This window comes from Oenanthe melanoleuca, chromosome 3, assembly GCF_029582105.1.
Source record: "Oenanthe melanoleuca isolate GR-GAL-2019-014 chromosome 3, OMel1.0, whole genome shotgun sequence".
Classification (NCBI taxonomy): Eukaryota; Metazoa; Chordata; class Aves; order Passeriformes; family Muscicapidae; genus Oenanthe; species Oenanthe melanoleuca.
The window spans coordinates 5467180-5484120 of record NC_079336.1 but is presented as its reverse complement, the minus strand read 5'-3'; the positions used below and the strand labels follow the sequence as shown (position 1 = coordinate 5484120).

At 44.9% G+C, this 16941-nt stretch overlaps 1 protein-coding gene across 1 annotated transcript in view; it reads left to right on the top strand.

Moving 5' to 3' along the window:
- Positions 1–3560: 3560 nt before the first annotated feature.
- ADGRF5 (adhesion G protein-coupled receptor F5) overlaps positions 3561–16941 on the top strand; it is a 39928-nt gene continuing 26547 nt past the window's right edge. The window contains exon 1 of the mRNA XM_056487897.1: positions 3561–3947. The gene's annotated coding sequence lies outside the window, so the exon portion shown is untranslated. The remainder of the gene's footprint in view (positions 3948–16941) is intronic.

Below are 16941 nucleotides of genomic sequence, written 5' to 3'. Positions count from 1 at the left end.
ACACCCCCCCACTCTTTGCCCCAGGAGAAGAGAACCCTTTTCTTGAATCACAGTCAAACACATGAGCTTCCCCACCATGCTGGACTATGTGCCACATCAATCAGACTTCAAAAGAAAGGTCTTGGCCCTGAAGCAGTCCCAGATAAGTTCTTCATGTTTCTGAGCTGCTCCCATGCCAAAGTCTGTGTGCCACTGAAGTTTAACTCTTCAAGAGTTAAGCCTGCCCTCCCTAAGTCCTGCAGGTTCTGCATGACCCCAGCAGCAGGAGATACCCTCTTCCCTCCATCTCCATGGGTTCTGTCCATCTCACTGGTGGGCCCTCCTGGATGATAACATTCTTCCATCTCCTTCTGCTGGTGTCTGCTCTTGCACACATCATGTCTAGTCTGAGCATTGTCCCTTTGACATGTCAGGACCAGGATCACTCCTTGTGAACACGTCCTGTCCCATCTGTGTCCCGTTCTCTTGGAGCTTGGGGTCTCTATACCTCCAACAGAAAGGTACCCTCCTGACAGCTGGGTTTCTCTGTGGTGTTACTGTTAATTCCATTAATTACTTTTATGAGCAGATAATTACAATAATAAGTGGGAATTCCACAGCACATTGCATTGTATGGAGCCTTGAAGCCCCATGTTATGTAGGATACAGCTTTGCAGAGCTCTCCACACCCAAGTCTCTGGGGCAATGATCATTTCTGCTTGGTAGTGCACCATTATAAAAACATTTCCTTCATTGTCCATTGTCAGATGAAATGATGGGAAAATAGGCCATTGCCTGCACCCATCCATTTTAAACAGGGCCCAGCTAACCTAGAGGAAGCTGCTTGAAGTTTCAGAAAGGGATGGGTGGGTTGTGCTCTGTGGGAAGGGACTCAGAACTCCCGGGAGGAATTACCGCATGCATTCTGCGAGGGAAATCCAACAATCGCACGAGCACAAAGGCACCAGAAACAGGCGTTTTCACTTCCTTGATTGGCTTTCACAGCAGCTCAACGAGTTCTCCATCATCCTCCACAAGTCCCTGCTCTGGCCTGGGTCTCTGCACTGGGATTTCCTATCAGCTACCAAGGCCCTTGGTTGCCTATTGTCAATAACTGCTTTTAGCAGATGAAGCTTTACATAACCTCAGACAAAACATGCTGTTAAAACCACAGTCCACTGAGGCAGCCAGAGCCCTAATTTAATAATAAAAGAGCTCAGTTAGTCTAAAGGCTGAAAGAGTAGGTCCTTTATTAAGGATGTCAGGTAGCTGTATCTCTATCTTAGCCAAACAATGAAGAAAAATGAAGGAAAACAGCCAGCTGTTATACAAAGATGTCAAGTATTAGTGAATCACATGGAGATTTAAATGTATGATTGATTGCTGGGATTATGAAAAATATGGACCTTTGCTTTTAAATTAAATTTCTCAGCTTCAGTTCCCCACATTTTCTTTGTCTGTGATTTTTTTTCCCCGTAGAACATATCCATTTATCTTTTTGGCCATTCAAAACTAGATGGATACATTACACATTATTGTAGTGATCATCCTGCTACAATGAAATTCATCCAAGTATGGTAACTAGCCTAAAAAAATCCTCATTATAAACCCAAATCACTTCAGCCTAAAAGAAACCCATAAAGCTGAGTGATGTCAGTGTACAACTGAAGTACTCTGAATACCCAAATTGGTTGTTCTGTCACCTCAATGAATTCCTGGCGCTTTAGGAAAAAAAAAGTCATCTTCATAGATGTTGTTTATAAACACAAATAGTCTCAGCTGACCATTGGCTGCAGGGAGACAGTGCAGGGCAAGTTGCTCCTTTTGGTGTGAGACCGTGCAACCTTCAGCACTAGAGTCAGTCTAAATATATTCCTCAAGTCAGATGTATAATGAGACATTTCATTACTTCCTTCCTTCTCAGAACTTTACAGCAAAATGCTGTAAAAAAATGCTCCCCCTGCTATGAGCATAGGTAAATTCTTTGCCATCTGCCAGGATCACGAGGACAATTGAAATATCCCCTTAGTGTCCACGTGCACATGAGAGCGTTGCTAGCCATTCCTTGATGACAGGACAAATTTGTGATAAAGCAAAATACCTGCTGCATCTTCTTTCCAGTGACCCATGGCAATAATTATTTATATTGGATAGAGGTAGTGCAAGGTTCCAGATACAGAGGTTGCTGTTAAATAGAAGGAAATATGGATCACACTCATTAATCAAAAGTACATAAAGATGGGGTGTGTTGCCCAGGCTCCCTCTCTGTCTCTTTAACTCCTTCTCTGTTGCTAGAAAAAGTATATGTCAGGGAGCAGGTGTGAGAGGTGTATTCAGCAATGAAGTTCCAAACGTCCATTTTTGCTTTTGTACTATAAGCTGGATCAGGTAGAGTAACTTAAAAGTGACCCTGAGTGGAGACATCAGATAGCTAAAATAAATTCTTGCTGTGTGCAGAAATAAGGGTGCTATTATATGTAGAATGTGGAGTCCCAGATGCAAATTTCCATCTTAAGACATCCTCAGAAATATGGTCCAGACACACCCCAGTCAGACCCTGAAACACAGAGGGACAAGCTGTTCTCAGCTACTGGTGCAGTCAGGAGGAAGAAGCTGACACCTCTCATCAGAAATGAGAGGTGCCATAGGTTGATGGGTTGGTGTTGGGCCATGGGACTGCAGTTACCTTGCAAGAACATCAGAGATGGTGCAAAGCCAGCACAGACAACAGCAAAGAACACACTGTCCAGGAAAGTGGTGCAGGGAATTAAAAGATGTGAATGTGGTGCTCAGGGACATGGTTTAGCACTGGGCTTGGCAATGCAGCATTAATGGTTGGACTCCATGATCTTAGAGGTCCAACCAAAACTCTTTTATGATTCTGTGATTCTAAGGAAGCCATTACAGTGTCCTTCATTAATCAGCATAACCAGGACTGAGCTGTGGGGCACCTTCCCCACCTTCCAGGAGTGCAGTCATTTGGCTAATGCTTGAAAAACTCACTCTAAGAGCCCCAGCTGGAGGCAGAAGGACCTGCACAGCACAATTTATGGGCTATTCCAGGAAAAGCTGTTTTTCTTGGTGCATGAGCCTGCTCAGATTTCTTCTGCACCTTGACAAGGAGCCCTTGTGGCACAGCTGCATTGCTGAGGTGCTGCTGAACACAAGCTCCATGTGGAATGGCTCTCCATTATTTCTTTGCAGAGTATCTCAGCACCTCTTGGAATGAAAGGCACCATAGCTGAAAGCCTGAGGAGCAGCTGTAGGGTCCTGATTATTCTGCATAGTGAAAACTGAGGCTCTCAGAACAGTTTACCCTGAGTTAAAAAAAGAAAAAAAAAAAAGTAATTTCTTTTACTTCCACTCCTCTGATGACCAAGAAAGTGTTCTGCTCATCTTGAAATCACACTCCCCAGAAGCTCTGTTAGCACCCCCACCCAAGTGTCCCTTACATCCACTTTCCCCCCAACAGCAGGAAATCACTTAGAAAATATTTCCAGGTTCCTTCCTGGCCAGAGGTCACCTCCGTGTTTGGAGCAGCAGGAATCACCATGTTCTCTGACACAACAACAGGGGAGGAAGACCTGTCCTGCCCTTCCAGCTTTCAAGCTTGTGCTTTTTAGCTGCAACTCCACCCTGCACTGGTGGAGAAGGGATCAGTTCCCACTGATCGCAGGAAAGGGAGGTCACGGGGTTTGCTTGATTAAATCACCACAAGCCAAAAGGTTCTTTCTCTCGCTCACTGAGAATTGTCACGGGCTGCTTAATTTGTTCTGAAGAAGAAAAGCAAAACAAAACACAAACCTCAAGCCCAAGAAGCAACAGCACACAGGGAGAAGCAGGTGTGCCCCGAGATCTGGGAAAACAAAGAGCAGAGGAGGTGAGACTTGGATGGGAAGTTTCCATCCCAGCACAAGAGGACAAGTTTGGAAAAGACTCGGACAGGACCAGCACTTGTTACCCTACAGGTATGGATGCTGTGTGTGAAATGTGGCATTGCTGTAACACTTTGGGGCAGGCAGGGGTGGCTTGAAGGAACTTTTGGGTCTGGATTCTGACAGTGTGGTGCAAGCTTTGCATCACCAGTAAACCTGCCACAGGTTTCTGCCAGGGGAACTGCATCGGCACAGGTTTCATTTTGTGGTGATTATTTAGCAGTTTTCTGTAGGATGTTTTTGTCTGTTCAGGGTATGAATTAACCATTCAAGCTCTTGAGAAAGTGCTACTGACTGTTCACTTGGTTAGTGAGTGCCAATAGAGGTTATGATTGCTTTAGTTTAAGCTTGGGGCTGCAGAGGTAAAGAGGGAGTACACGGAAATGCTGTGTTAATCTTCATTGCATTTATTACCTCCTAAGTTGTGCTGCAGTTTCAGAGGAAAAAAGTCAACTGCAATAGCATTTAGAATTTTTCTCCACTTTGTTTTGTGTTTACAGTGGCTGGAATTTGCAATGCAGATTCAGACACTGTATTTTGTTAGCTGTATAGAGTGGTGGGTTTGTTTCTCTTAAGAGCAATCTCCTTTCAGTTTCATATTAAGTGAAACCTTCTGACAGGGGAGAGGGACTTAGGGCACCCATGGCCACAGGCTGAGAAACTGCTGTATGCTGTGAGCATCACATTTATCTTGTTTCCATTCTTTTCTATCTGTGTTTTCAGCTGCTAAAATGAAAGCAAATTTTATGGAGTTGTGCAGGAGTGCTGGCGTGCTGCTGCCAGTGTTCAGTGTCAGGGGGGATATAGGGAGGCTTTCTGATGCTGTCACCTCCATTGATGCTTATATCCCCAAAAGTTCTGCTCCATTTCCAGATATCTCTGGTGCAGCAGTATCCACTTTGCTTAAATGGTCATGATTCAGAACAAAAGCAGCACTGTGGTTTGACTTTGTACAACGTTGTTTCTCTCTCTCTGTGATGGGAAAGCGATGCTCACGTCCGTGCACGAGGAGTTTTGGATTTGGAGAGAAAGGTGTCATTGTTTGAGTGCTGTAACTCACACTTTCAGGGAGAGTTTTAGGAGGCAATGAGCTTGTGACAAGTGAGGGAATAACAAGGCAAAGGATGTTATGAATTTGAAAGCCTGAGGCTTCATTTCTCCTGCTTCCATCACTCGCATGAAAATGGTATTTCACAACCCATAGATTTTCCTCTCACCCAGAAAATTTCTCATCTATTTCTGTCACTTAACCTGTCCAGTAATGTCTGGCAACATTACAGGATGAAGTGATATTTAGGGGCAAATCTTTAGCACCTGGGTAGCAGTGACACTTAAATCAGTGATGGGTCAGCCAGCTCAGCAGGAACCTGCTGTGACTATTTGGCATCTGTCACGATTGAACTTCCCTAAATTCGTCTGAGTTTGCCTCTGGTGATCCAGGTTTAAAAAACAAACAAAGAGAACATGCGTAGGCACTGGGAAGATATCTTTGTCCTCATCTTCTTGGTTATTTTTATTTTTTTAACACCTCTTAGGCAGGCTTAATAAAGCAGTTCTCCAACCTCTGAATTGGAGACGTGGGAAATTCCTCAAACTAGGCAGAGCTTCCTCTCATTGTTATAACACAAAAGACCAATGCAGCCTTTACTAGAGTTCCTTTTTTTAACCCATTCATCTTGACCCAGAAATCTACCTGCTCAGAGCTGTGATTCAGTTTGTGAGAAGACAGCAGACAAGCATGGATGTGAATTGCATCATCCATGAGGACATCATTATTTTGGGGTTGTATGAAACTGAAATGGTTTGCTGTTGGGATTAAGCTGGGATTAATCTTGTGTAAGAATCATGGCTTTTTAAGATCAAATGGGATTAATCTAAAGTAAACCAAACTCTTTGAATAAAACCATTTCCAGTTTTCCATGGAACAGTTTCATAGGGGTTCAGCTGACATTCACGAGCAGACCCGCCCCAGCTGCATGTTTATACAGAGTTTATTTCTCAAATGATCCTGCATGGGGGCAGTTACCACCCATGGGTTAATCTGATCCTGCACCTGCCCTGCAGGGAAGGAGCAGCAGCTCGTTCCCCTTATCTGTGCTGGGCAGCATCCTGAGAGGACTGAGCCAGCACTGGGTGAGGGCAGGAGCTGTGGGGCTGTGATAGTGGCCCTGAGCTGGTTGCATTCAGAATGTGGATGAGGTGGAATGCACAAGGTGTGCAGGAACAGGTAAAATGGGAAAGAGTTAGCAAAAGATTTGCAATGGCTTGTTTCTCTCTGATGGACAAATGATCGATTCCTCATTTGTTTGGTTGGGTTTTTTTAGAAAATATGAGCTCCTGCAGAGCAGATGATTCACTGTAGTAGGTTGTCTAGTAGCACTGCTGTATTTGCATGTTATAATGCTGCACCAGTGGACTTTGTTAAGGAGTTTTTGACTACATTTGCAGCCTATTCCAAGGGCTTATCTGCTGTTGGTGGTGCCCTGGAAGAAATTTCCCTCTCACAGCCATCCCATGACATGACATGAATGCTGTAGCCTTAATCCACCATGTCTGCACACAGTTTATATCTTTTCTACAAACTTCAGTTTATTCCTGTGGAAGCTTGCAATGAATTCTGCCCCCACACCCTCCTCTCTCTATCATAATTCCCATTTGAGCAATCCAAACAAGATGGGTGTGCTGGGATTGAATTAACTTTCCTCATAAGGTGCTTTCTTTTGGATTTGTGGCTGAAACAGTTTCAATACTAATGTTTTGGCTATTGCTGAGCAGTTCTTGCAGAGCATCAAGGCTTTCCCTTTCTTCCCACTGACTGTAGTGAGTGGGATGAGGGTTGGGAGGGATTACAACAAGGAAAGCTGACTTGAATTCACAAAAAGGATGTTTCAAATATTCATATAATATCATGTTCAGCAACAAAAAAATAGTGGTGGAAGTCAGGGTTGTCTTCCAAACTCACCATTGCTTGGACATTTTTCTGGATATACATCTGCTTGTGGGAGGTGGTGAAGGATTGCCTGCACATTTCTTTTTTTTCTTTCCTCTTTTTTTCCCTATTAAGCTTTATTTATCTTAATCTACCACTGTTTTGCACTTTTTCACATCCTATTCTCTGCTCCATCCCTGACAGATGGGCAGTAAGTGAGTGGCTCTGTGGGTGTTCAGCTTCAGACCAGGGTCAGCCCACCACAACATGGGATCTAGCAAACCCTTCAGACACCTTCCAATGGAACATTTTTGAATAAACAGAAGTTTTTTCCCAGCCCAGTAAAAAAACCTTTAAATTCCCTTGTGTCATCTCCATTGGCTGATTTACACAATGTAATACTTGTTTCAGGAAGACCTCAAAGTTCATCTAATATCCCACTCCTGGCATTGAATTCCTTCATTCTGGATGAAAAGAGAACCAAATCTCATTCACCTTCTAGGTACTTCCACAAGCCTTGCTTTATCAGATCATTAGTGCAATCACTGATGGTTTTTTCCTGCCCCAGGGTCTCTCCATGCACCCTGTGAAGCAGAAAGAGCAAATATCTTCCTTGTTTGGCAGCAGAGAACTGAGGCACACAGATAGTCAGGGTCTGCTTGCAAGGTTGGCTGTTGCCACCCAGGGTCCCTTAAACTCACCTCAACAGGACAGAGAATGCTGTGGCAGCCAGGTTTGGGGGTGCTTGTGAGCAGCAGAGCTGTATGCATGCCCTATTTAAATCTTAATATGAAATATTAATTTCCAAATGCCTTCCCTCAAAACATAATAGAGCTGCGATCGAGTGTGCAATTTACTGTCCTCGGAAATTCCTCAGAACGACAGAGCTTCCCCCAATTGTTCCTGCACAGAGGAAAAGCTCTACTAGAGTTCCTGCTTTGGCTCAGTCCTGTGAGCACATCATGGCCCTCCATGACCATTAGGCTGAGTGTGTGAAAGCCATCTTCATTCCAGACATGTCCCTACGTGCCTTCTGACAGGCTATTCACAGAATGCCCCTTGCTCCTGAAATTGTTTTACTGAGCCTCCTTGGGAGAGAAATTCCCTAAATCCCTGCACATTGTCCCTAAAATTTGTGTTGGCTGATCCTGGGCCTGAGATTCCGGATGAGCCTGTGCATGTCTCAAGTGTCTCTGGCAATAAAACAGGACTGATGGCACTTCCTTCCTTCCTTCCTTCCTCTTGTGATCCATCCTGGTTCAAGCCTGTGGCTTAAAAGGTTCAACTCTGCTCATAAACACTGTCTCTTATTGCAGTTAGGACACACAGCATGTAAAATCAGTGAATCACAGAATGCTCATCTCATTCCAACCCTTTCCATGGGCAGGGACATCTTCCACAAGATCAGGTTGCTCCAAGCCTCATCCAGCCTGGCCTTGGACACTGCCAGGGATGGGGCAGCCACAGCTTCTCTGGGCAGCCTGTGACAGAGCCTCACCACCCTCACAGGGAACAATTTCTTCCTAATAATTAATCTAAACACGTTCTCCATTAGTTTAAAGCCATCCCCCCCTTGTCCTGTCACTCCAGCCCTTTTGTTGGCCCTTTAGGCACTGGAAGGAGCTCTAGGGACTCCCTGGAGCCTCCTCTCCCTCTCCCTCTCCCTCTCCCTCTCCCTCTCCCTCTCCCTCTCCCTCTCCCTCTCCCTCTCCCTCTCCCTCTCCTCTCCTCTCCTCTCCTCTCCTCTCCTCTCCTCCCCTCTCCTCTCCTCTCCTCTCCATCAGATCTCTCAGCCCATCCTTATGGGGGAGATGTTCTGTGTTATTATTGAAAATCTGCTTTAAAAGCTGCTTTCCCTTTTCCTAAATACCTTGTTTCTGGGCAGTCTTGCAATGGTTTTTCCAGCATCAAAGCACCAAACTTGGCAAATGCTGGATCCATCTGCCAGCAGTTAATAGAAGCTTCCCTCCCTAATGGAAGTGCAGGTGCTTGTGAGGGTGTTGAAACAGAGAAGGTTCCTACTGAAATAAGGCCTAAATTGTAGAGTCAGCAGAGAGAAACACAAATTCCATCACATTTCTTGTGGGAGAATCCACCAATGCTCAGCACCAGCTTCATCCCATTCAGCTGGAGATGGGGGAGCTGGAAGGGAGTGGGAGAACCTTCCTGCTCTTGAAACATGCATTTAATTTTAGGCCATGCTAGAGATAGGAGAAGCACCTGATGCCAATGATGAAGCTGTAAGAGTTCTGATAATCTTGAAAACATTATAGACAGGTGCAGCCTTCCAAGAAGTTCAATAGCAGCACACTTTCTGAGTTCTGTGCTCTGGAAGATAAGTCAGTACAAAAATAGTAAGGCTGGAAGTGAAATCAGTGGAACAAAATAGAAACAACTAATTTTTTTTTTTTTCCTCAGGCTTTATTATTAGAGAAGGTAATTAAGAGATATGGACAACAGACACCTGCCTTCGCTGATTTGAGGGATTTTCCTCCATTTATATGGTTCTGTGTGCAAAAAGTGGATGCTATTTTGTACTTCCATCTTTTTGTTGCTAGGTGTGACAAGCCAGGCCCTCAGACAGGAAACCTCCTCTGTCCAGAGCAGGGCTGTACAAACTCCAAAAGGCTGACACCTACACAACTTACAGGAGCTTCCTACACAGCCAGCTGCAGTAATAACAGGAAAAAAATCAAGACTTAATAAAATGAAATGAGCAGGAAGCATGCAGTCATCAGACTCTCTAGTACTTTAGTCTATAGGAGTAACCCATGTCTGGCCTGACCCAGGGACCCAATCCAAAACTCATTGCAGCCCATGGAAATTCCACTGCAATGGATATTGTTTTACTCTTCACTACACTGATATGGGAGTACCTGGCAAGTTCCTCCTTCCCCAGTACTCCCACAGTGCTGAGCTTCAAATATCTTGTGGTGTTACTTCTCACTGTGAATTAGGCTCATACCCCACTGCAGATGCTCCAAAAGGCACAAGGAGAGGAGAAGGTTCATGGGTACATCCCTTCTTCCATCCCAGTGATCAGAGGTGAGATATATGTGCTTTTCCACAGTCTTTCTGAACATGTGGTACCCAGCTGCATACAAAGGGCTGAAATAGGAGGATGGAATTAATTGACTGGCACTTTTTTTCTTTTTCATTTGTTCCTTCTTTACAAAACTCCAACATCAAAGTCAAGGAGGAGGCCTTAGTTGGAGTAGGGGAAAACCTGAGTGGAAGTGAGAAAAAACTGCCAGGAAGAAGACAAGAATTGGGCAGGGCTTTCTTTTTCCAGTAAGGTGCTGATTTAAATGCCATTTCACTTTGATTACAGCTATCACTGTTTTTATCTGGCACATTAATGTGCCATGTGGCATGGGGAACACTCACCCCTTCCCTTATGGGTGCCATGACATCTATTTGCACAAAACCAACAAAAATAAGAATTACCTCATTATTCCCCCAGGAAACAAAACCTCTGCTCATGTCTGAGATATCCTTGAGCATCCCATCAAACTCAGCCCCCTGCACCATGCTGGGCACAGAGCTGGGATAACTCAGTCCCACAAACATCACAGAGAAAGCATGCCACAGCTTGTTTACTGCCTGTCTGAATCCTTATCACCAAGCAGTTCACTTTTGTGTCCTTGATTAATTTCTGTTTATTTTATTTTTGTTCTCATTCTGATGTGTTATCTAAGGTCAGTGCAACTTCCCCTGTCCCCCCTTTCCCTTTCAGCCAACTCTCCCATGAAATATTGTTGTGCCTGGGTGTGTGTTTCTTAAAGTCATTGTGTGTTTTCTGTCTGAAACAAACATTGTCTGATCATCCAACTTATTACGCACTACCCAAAGGTCATGCTTTATGCAGAGAAAGGAAAGCTCTTCTGTTGTGGCAGAGGAATAACAAACTGGACAGGCTCTGAAAACAAGGCTTTAGCCCCAGAGTTCAAGACTCTGGGAGAATGTTCCATAGTTGTTTGCAAATGGTAACCAAGATTCAGCTGCTACAGGGAACTGGGTAACCATAAAGCCAAACTGTCCTGTGCCAGCCACAAATCTCTCCCTTCACACCTTTCTAACCTGTAGCAGTTTCTGGTTCCTCTTTCCAGGCATCCTTCACCTCCACAGATCTCACAGCACCACAGATCTTTCATCCAAAATACCTAGAGGGAGGCAGGGCTGCTTAAGCCACAGGAAAATGCTGGCATGGGGGTAACTGAGCTTAACTATGTTACAAAAAAAAACCAGCCAAAGTGGGAAGATGTAGAACAAGTAGCAAAGAGGCAGGAGGAGTGCAGTGGTAAAATGGCATAGGACTCTTCATCCTTGACAGCTGCCGGGGAATGAAAAAGTGATGTACGGGGTAAGAGGCCATGGAAAGTTTTGTGCTGTCTGGTTTGACAATTTAGGATCAAACTTGACCATAATGAGTGGTAGGTTCAAAGCAGCCAAAGGAATTCAGACCTCCTTGCTCCTGCAAATTATGTATTCAGCACACTCTGGTAGGTTTTCCTCTAATTTTCTTCATTTGTGTCAGCTTAATTGGCCATTAGGGCTGTTAAACACCAGTGACCTGCCTTTGCCTCCAGAAATCCCTGGAGCTCTGATAGCCAGAAGTGGAAAGAACATTCTGAAGATGAGCTGCTGCAAACTTACTTCATTTTTGTAAAACTCTTCCCAAGAGCCTCTGCTATAGCCCTTGCTGGAAAAGAACCAACTGAGCTAGAGAATCCTTGGATCCAACCAAGGGCAAATCTGTTCATGACATTAAGCAGCCAGAGCCCATTGGAAAGGATGGTGAATGGTGTCTCAGTGTGAACAAAGGAGTAAAAAGCACAGAATTGAAGACTTTACAATGAAGCTTTAATGCAGAATATTGGTGCCTGACCACACAGGGAGCTCTTGGCCCCAGTGACACAGGACATTGCTCACAGCCAGAGCAGAGGGCCAGGAACTGAGGCTGTGGGCTAATACCCACCTCACAAAGAACAGCTGGTTGAAGATGTGTTGTGCCTGCAAGGTTGTTTATTTTCTTCTTCCTGCTGATTCCAAAGGTGTATTCATCTCCATTTGGGCACAAGAGGGGCCAATTTCCCAGACACAGCATGTAGAAAGGTTACTGCCAACAGGGATAAAATACTTCTACATGGGATGGCTGCATGGGGATGGATAACTCTGTGTCTTCTGAAACAGAACTGCTTGTTTCCACTTCTGCATTTATAACCCCTTAACAAAGAAGCCACTCCAGGGTGGATGTATCTTTAGGTCCCCTCATCAGTTATTTTTAGATGTTGACAAGACTTCCCTGTGCCTTTCCTTTTCCAAGCTAAGCAGCTCTCTCAGCCTCTCCTGGTATGACAGATGCTCCAGCTCCTTAGTCATCTTCATGGCCCTTTGCTGGGCTCATTCCAGTGTGTCTCTCCTGCACTGGGGAGCTTAGGAGCTGGACATTGTGCTTAAGATACATCCAGAATTGGAAATCTTCCTTTTTTTAAGTCTTAACATCAAATGAGAAATGTTGTCAGAAAGATTCTAGAAAGAAGACTTGACTGGCAGGATAAGAAAGGCTTACAAATGTGCCTGTAAGAGTTGGTGAGTCAGACAGAAGGATAATGTGGAATAGGCCTAGGCCAGGTGCCTGTGGGTGAACAGAACCCAAGTAAGGAGCCCCAGGTCTGGGAGAATGTCTATAGAAGCAGACCTGCTGCAAGGGATTGTACAGAAAGCCAGCAGCATGTTGTTTGTGGCTCTGGTAGAGCCCAGCTGTCTGTGCCACGCTCCACAGGAGCCATGGGCTGTCACAGAACCACAGTACATGCTGAGCTGGAAGGGACCACACTGAGTCCAGCTCCTGGCTGTGCACAGGAACATCCCAAGCATCCTGTGGGCATCACCTCCCTGCCAAAGGTGCCCTTCCAGTGCTCACACAGAGATGTGGCTGTAAGTGCACGTGTCTTGTCACCCAAACCCGTGGGAGAGGCTGGCCAGAGGTCCAGCCTTGGTGTGGTGCCTTCCCAGAGGGCTGAGTGTACAGCTGGTCAGCAACCAGGGTGGTGTTCATGCCTCTAAAAACGTGCCTGACTGCTTCTCACCTTCCTCCTTCCCTGGGATAATGCTTAGCCAGTAACTGTGGCAGCTGATGCTTATTCATGCAAGAATACCCTCACTGGTCTGGCAGATTGCTGCTCTCCAGTGACTAGCAGTGAATCCAACTGTGAACTGTGCTGGGAGGGCTAGGAAAACATTACAGGGCTGGCTGGCACTGTCCAGAATGTGTGAAAAACGCTCACAGAAACTTTTGGCTGCTCTCAGAGTATTAGGAATGCCTGGAGAATGTGATAATGTGGACATTCAGCTGGGCAGTGTTGTCTGTGCTCTCAGTCATCCAGTAAATGGTTTCTATTTCAGCTACTGTGCCCTGCAAACATGAGTCCTAGAGAGGTGTTCTCTCCTTGCAGGAAGTTCTGTGTGGTCATGGTATGATTTGAGCTTGATCCTCCGATAGCTGGGTCTAAATTATTTTCATTTTCCATGTAGATTATTTGGGTATGTACAAAGGTCACCAACAATTCACAGGAAAGCTGACAGAGGAATAGAGGAATCTAAAGTCCTAATCATAGGTCAAAAGGAAAGATAAACACTGCACAAACAAAGATGGAAAATTTGAGCTGATGTAGAAAAAGGTGTGAACCATAGCCCTCCTCTGGAAATATTGTTTTGGGGAATCCCTTGGTAAGGCTGTAGATACAGTTTATCTCTGTGTGCTTAAACCAGTGAGAATATTGTGCTGCAAAGGTCCAGAAAGGAATTCCTGAACTTTTCTAAGGTAGATCACAGATGGAAAAGAGGTCTAAAATCATTGAGCCCAACCATTAACCCAACACTGCCAATCCATCACTAAACCATGTCCACATCTTTTAAATCCCTCCAGGGATGGTGGCTCCAGCACTGCCCTGGGCAGCCTGTTCCAGTGCTTGACCACCCCTTCCTTAAAGAAATTTTTCTAAATGTTGGATCTAAACCTCCCCTGGAGCAATTTGAGGCCATTTCCTCTTGTCCTGTTTGTTCCTTGGGAGCAGAGCTGACCCCCACCAGGCTTGCCCCTCCTGTCAGGGAGTTGTAGAGGGTGAGAAGGTTCCCCCTGAGCCTCCTTTTCTCCAGGATGAACCCTCCCAGCTCCCTCAGCTGCTCCTCACCAGGCTTGTGCCCCAGACCTTCCCCAGCTCTGCTGTCCTTCTCTGGACATGCTCCAGCCCCTTCCTGTCATGGGTGCCCCAAACAGAACACAAGATTTTTGATGTCTCACCAGTGCCAATCACAGGGGAGCAATCACTGCCCTGGTGAGTCCAAACACAGCTCTGAGAACACTGATCTGTGTTCTTGCACATCTCCTCTGAATCCCTTTGAATTCATTCATTGCACAAACTGAAGAAATGTAGAGGTACACAGGTAATTGGAAGAGATCAGCAAACAATTTACCCATCACCCTACTGCCACAATCCCACATGGAAGCAGAATCAAAGGCTCTCCTCCATGCCAGCAATTATACAGCCTGTTCTTAAAAACCTCCACTGAAGGAAACTTTGCAGCCACCCTGTGTAGCCTAATTTTTGCTTCTAAATGTTACAATTACATATTTTCCATAATCACAAGCATATTTACTTCTGCTTCAGATTGTGTGACTTCACAGCATCCTTCAGCCAACTGCAGCTGTGAACATCCATGTCAGTCCTTTTTCAAGGAACAAACTGTTATTGTGTCCATACCTGACTCTTGTCCTATCTAATCTGCACAACCTCCAGCCTGTTCAGGAGGTTATTGCTCTTGTCACTGAGGTTATACAGTGCTCTGGTCTCAGCATTCCCACGGCTCTCCTTTGGATGCTCTCCAATGCAGCAATATCCAACACAGGGCTCCAGCCAAAATATCAACAGCATCACACAGTGTACTTCTGTTACAGGTCTTCAGTTAAAAATATTTGCTAAAAAAATTAATAATGATATTTCAGCATTGTTACAGTGAGTGAATTTAGGTAGCAGTTTCTTAGGACTCCCTCCAGAGGTGGGCAAAACTACCTAAAGTCATGTGATAGAGATGATAAATGAAGCCCCAGGAATTGTCAGATTCACCCCAAACAGTGTTATCTCAAAGTAATCCACCTATTAGCTCCAGTATGCTTGGGATTCACTCTGTCCTTACATGTTGAAAACATAACTTTGGGCGTCTGAACACACAAAATTCAGACTCAAGAATAGCAGATGGCGTAAGGATCTGCAGTGTTGTGCCCAGTTTCTGAGAGTTTCTGGCATCTTTTTCTGCATTTGGATACAATTGACAGTGGGGTTTGATTACACAAATTGCTGAGATTAATTTCTAGAGATGAAACTGAAGTGTGAATATCCAGGACTGGAATGAGGATGGGAGAATCAAGAGAGCCACAACAGCTTAATTTCTAAGTTGTTTCCACGTTTGCTTTCTCTTTGAACAGTATCTCCCAAGGTGCAGCTATGTGGGAACCTTACCCTTATCTGTATTTCATGACAGATGAAAAGTGTTCATTTTCTTTTGCAACAGCACATTTCAGTGAATTACAGGATTCCTGTAGCTCTGCCTTGGATTGGATGAGCATTTCTGGTTCAGAGCAGGTGTCCTCTTTTACACCTCTTGCTTGCTTTCCTGAGCCTGTAGAGGCTAATTGCAGACTCAAATGTTTAAATAAAAAATGTTCTGGGATTGAAACTTTAAATCTTTAGAATCCAGGAAGTTCACAGTTTCTGGTGATGTGACAGTATATGATGAATGAGTACAGGAAAAAACATCAGGACGATCAGGACATCCCCTGTGCTCACATACCAAGTTGATTACATACCTAATGCTCTGACATTGTATAATTTTCACATTCTCCTGCAAAGTAAACCAAGATTTCTCATTCCTTTAGGCTGCAGTTTGATGATAAGCCTTGGGCAAAAACCCTCTTTTAAGAAAGCTGACATTCTTTCCCATTCTCACACTCCAGGATGCTCTTTCTTAAAATTCTCAAAAAACACAGCAAAAAACAAACAAAAACAAACAAACAAACAAAAACAAACAAACAAAGGAAAAAAAAAAAAAAGGAAAGAAGAGTGTTTGGGGAAAGAGAGCTTAACACAGACCAGTTTTCCAGCCAAGGCCTGGCAATGTGGAAAGTGTGACTCCACCACAATTCTGCCTTCTCTTCATCTCAGCCTCTGCACTGGCACTGCTGCTCATTCAAACCTGCAAACAGCCAGCCAAGGGAGCAGCTTTGGGAGAAAATAATCAGCATTTTATGTAGGGATAGACCATGAATTCGTGTTGAACAGCTTGCCAGGGCACAAAGGAAGAGGTTCTCCTTGTCCTTACCCTCCTCCCTGTCTGCCAACCCTGTTCCATCTCCCTTCCCTGCTTGGGGCCACTTAGCTGCTCCTCTCCTTGCTCTGGCCCTGGCACTAACTGGGACCTTCTCTAAGCTGATCAGACTGATGAAAGTTGGACACCTTGTTGTTGCTTTGGTTTTCTGCAGGGACAGGGAGTTAAACTGAGTAAGAATCTGGAAGGCACCAGCAGGAGGCCATCAATAAAACCAATCTGCAGAGAGAGAGGTGGTGGCATTAAGGGCTGTAGATGTAGCCTTGGTCTTCTGCTTGTTCAGATTCCTGAACCAGCTGGGGTGGGCAATAAATCAGACCAATGCCACCACATCAGTGAATACAAAGACATGCTGTAAGGGCAACAAGGGCATCAGTCATGCCAATTTAATCACCTTAAAACTGCTGCAAAAGGCTGAAGTCTGACTCACTACATTGCAGGGAGCAGCAGGTGACCAGGTTTGCAGGAAAGTGATCAGACCTGTCTCTTGAATTAATCACTGTTTAAAAAATAATTCCCCCACAAGACAAGCTTAATCCCAGGGATTTCCACAGAGCTCAGTCAGTCACTGCCTCACACTGTTGTGGAAACAAATTCCATCGATAAACCAGCTGTTATCAAACACTGTAGGGACAAAGGGCTCCACTGTTACTTGGACAGATGTCCCCCACTTGCCCAGTGTGTTCCTGGCTCCAGATTTTGTTCCAGGTA